Consider the following 3,910-nt stretch of genomic DNA (forward strand, 5'->3'; position numbering starts at 1 on the left):
GAACTGGCTGTGTCCAAGGCTGACCTTGAACTCAGGAATCTGCATGTCTTAGTATCTTTCTGATAAACTGACTCATAGTGTAGTTACCTCCATTCCTTTAGATTCATGAAGCCCCTCATAGTTCATATTGCATCCTTATATTTTTCATAGTTAAGAAATTACATATTTTCAAACTCATGTTTTTAGACTTATTTTCCTGAAGGTCCCAGCATCTACCATCTTGCTGAGACATTAGCCACACCTTTATGTCCTTTACTTGTCCTGTCTGATTCTGGACTCTGATCATGAAATCACTAACATTATGGAGAGGACATTCCTTGAAGGAAGAATGTAAAGATATGTACATTATTACACAAACAAGCTTTATGCTCATGGCAGGCATCGACACTCATGGAAGCCCACACAGCTGTCCCTGTCCAAGGGGCAGGAATCATGTCATTGTGTCCTCAGGAAGGCCAAGCTGGACTCCATATCCTGATTCATAGGCAGCAGGCAGAGAAAGACATTGAACCTGGGTTGGGCTTTGAAAACAGAAAAGCAACACCTTCTAGTCCTTTTCAAGTAGTGACACTCCCTGATGACTAAACATTCAAATATACGAGCCTATGGGGGCCATTCTTATTTAAACCACTACAAGATCTCTTTCTATCATCTGAACATTTGGGTATAGGGCTTGACCATTATTTATTTATGCAATAAATACATAAACTGCAGTGGCTGGGAATGTGGGTCAATTGATAGAGTGCTTGTGTAGTGTGCGTGATGTACTCCCTTAATTCCAGAACTTGGAAACTGGAAGCAGGGTAAGAAGTTTAAAGTGAGCACTCTGTCAGGGGTCAGTGAAGTATCCCAAGATGGCTGGACATAAAGTTACTTTAAAAACCATTGATTGGGTATTTTTTGTGGAGATCAAGCCCCCAAACCAAAAGACAATTGGAAACGCCCTAAAGTCCTGGAATGAGACCCTCCATATCAGGTTGGCTAGTCTGTCTGAGAAACCACCAGCGATTGACTGGGCTGACTACAAGACCAATGTGGCCAAGACTGGCTTGGTGGATGATTTTGAAAGGAAGTATAATGCCCTGGAGATTCCTGTGCCTGGGGATAAATACACAGCCCTGGTGGACAAGGAGGAGAAGGAGGATGTGAGGAACTGTGCTGACCTCGTGTCTGGATCTCAGCTTAGGATCCAGGAGTGTGAGACACAGCTGGAGAAAATGAGGAACATAATTCAATTGACCAGATGACTATTGATGACTTGAATGAATTCTTCCCTGAAATCAAGCTAGATAAGAAGAAATACCCATACTGGCCCCACCAGCCCATCGAGAACCTATGAAGCAGCCCAGGACAGAGCCCAGGCTGACATGAAATAAAACATTTACATAGTGCTGGCAAAAAAAAAAAAGTTTAAAGTGATTCTCAGTTATATATTGAGGCCAGCCTGGAATACATGAGACCCGGACTTAAATGAATAAAGAAATTAGTAAATAGGTAATAAATACTTAACTTGTATCTACTCCCCACTCTACTGAAATGAAACTTGTATTTTGCTATTGCTGCTTTGGTATAAAATGTAACTTTTAAATATTTATTTATTTGTATCTCTGTCCCTCTGTGTATAGGTGATAAGAGGTAAAAACAGAACCAGGGGTTAGATAGCCTGGAGCTGGAGTTACAGGTGACTGTGAGCTGCCACATGTGGATTCAGGGAACTAAACTAGTGTTCTCAAAGAAGCAGCAAGTTCTCTTAACTACCAAACCATCTGTCCATCTCCAGGTATAACATTTAAATTAAATTTTGCAATGCCATGCCAGCAAGCCAGTTCATTAAGTAAAGTCACCTACCACTAAGATTGATAACCTGAGTGCAAGCCTCAGAAATCACACAGTAGAAGGAGAAAACTGACTCACAAGTTGTCCTCTGACCTCCACAAGCACACTGTAGCACGCCCCACCCCATACACAAATACATGAAAGCAAGACATTAACAACAACAACATTAACATTAACAACAACAAGAGTGGACTCAGCCATTCTGTACTGAGGAAATTGCCTTTGTATTTCTCAGCATCCTTAACTAAGGGGTAAGACCTGGACAAGTATTCCACAGAATTGTTATGGGAGTGAATGGCAAATGCTAAAAGAATGACTGACTAGGAGGAAGAAAGCATCTGGTGGAATAAATAATTAACAAAAAAGTAAACGTGTCTGACTCAAGTAAGCTGAGCCCTACTACTTTTGACTGGATAATTGCTTGCTCTGTCTTTCTGCCTGTGATTTTTGTTTTGTTTCCAAGAATTTGTTTGGTTTTTCACAGATTCAGTCTCAAATATTTAGGAAGTAAGAATCCACAAGAAAGTTTACTTATCAGATGGGAAGTGTCACCACCCGCCAGGGGAATATGAACAGGCTTGGCATTTGAGCCAGAAACTACAGAAAAGTTCTCTCTGGTGCTGGGCTCCTGGTGCTGGAGGTTTAGACCTGGTATGGTATTGTGGAAACTGCATGGCAATCTTTATGTGTGAAGTGAGACTTCAGTACCAGCAGGTGGCTCCCTAGGGTCTGAAATCACAGGTTTTGTCCAAACACTAAGAGCTTTCAAGCGCCAGATGTTGGGCGGATCTTGCTGCAGGAAAAAGACAGGATAAGAGAAAGACATGATATGAAAACAAACATTACCTCCATAAATTTGGGGAAAATCTCCTTTAGAATGTTCTATAGTAACACTGTTTGATTGCTACAGGAAATAAAACAAAGAGTTGCTGTACCAGAAACATTTAAAAAACAAAAGCTCAAAGACTCTGATTAGATACCCAGCTTACAAATGTAGCCAGTCACTGGCACATCTGTCTCATTCTGAAATCACAATGGTGGACCACAAACACAGGGCGGGCATGTGGTAAAAGCCCATGTCTATTTCCTGCCTAAGACACTGCTGTCTTACCCAGTCTCTCCAGTGTACAGCCAGCCCTTGGTGAAATCAGGGGCTGAGTCACAGTTAACAGCCAAGCAACAAATTTGGCTCCAGACCTGATAACAAAATAAGTGGACCCAACACTGTTCCTCTGCCTCATGGTCAGGCATATATGTGTTCCTGAGATGGTATATTTCTGTGCTTTCTTTTCTGCTCCTGAAGGTCCACAGCTGCTACATTCCTGACATTCTTCCTAGAGGGAACTGGTGCTGCCTGTATATGCCCAGCACCCCTCCTGTTGGAGACTCGGGTCCCTATTACACAGCAGCTTTGCTGTTTCTTTGAACTAGAGAGAGAAAGTTGGAAATGACTTGGAATAAAACTTTGCTGAGGTGACATGACAAAACAAAAACAAAACAAGTTGATACTACATTCTACCCTTTCCATCCTGGCTCCTCATTTCAGTCCCTTATCCTCTCCTCATCCAGTCTACCTTCACAGGGGGAAGTACATATATAAGAAGGGGGAGGGAGGGGAGAGAAAGGAGAGGAAGAAGAGAGGGAGAGACAGACAGACAGACAGACAACCAGAAAGAGACAGAGAGACAGACAGAAACAGCAAGTTGGAGACAGCGACAGACAGAGATAGAGAGAGAGATAGAGAAATAGAGAGGGGGACCACTGTAGAACTCAAAGCATCGCATAGCCTCACACATCACAAGCAGTAAATCAGGACTGGGTCCCGATTGTGTTTGAGATCTATACTTTTTTTCCATCTAACACAAAGTGTGGAAAGTAAGACTATATGGCATCTTACCCCAGAAGCTAAAGACAGACCCCAAATCACTAAGATAATATATTTCCTCTAAGAATCTTTGAATGCTTTCAGTTATGTAAAGCTCAGGCTAGGTATCCTGCCAAACAGCCTTAGCTGAATGGTAAGCCATTTAAGCAGCTGCCCTAGAACTCTCATGAATCATTTATAGCCTGAATT

At 42.1% G+C, this 3,910-nt stretch overlaps 1 pseudogene; it reads left to right on the forward strand.

Annotated features, from left to right (window-relative positions):
• The first annotated feature begins 854 nt into the window (after window positions 1-854).
• Window positions 855-1,339, forward strand: LOC114632942 (annotated as a pseudogene).
• The last annotated feature ends 2,571 nt before the right edge of the window (window positions 1,340-3,910 follow it).

This window comes from Grammomys surdaster, unplaced genomic scaffold (genome assembly GCF_004785775.1).
Source record: "Grammomys surdaster isolate TR1022 unplaced genomic scaffold, NIH_TR_1.0 468, whole genome shotgun sequence".
In the NCBI taxonomy this organism is placed as follows: Eukaryota; Metazoa; Chordata; class Mammalia; order Rodentia; family Muridae; genus Grammomys; species Grammomys surdaster.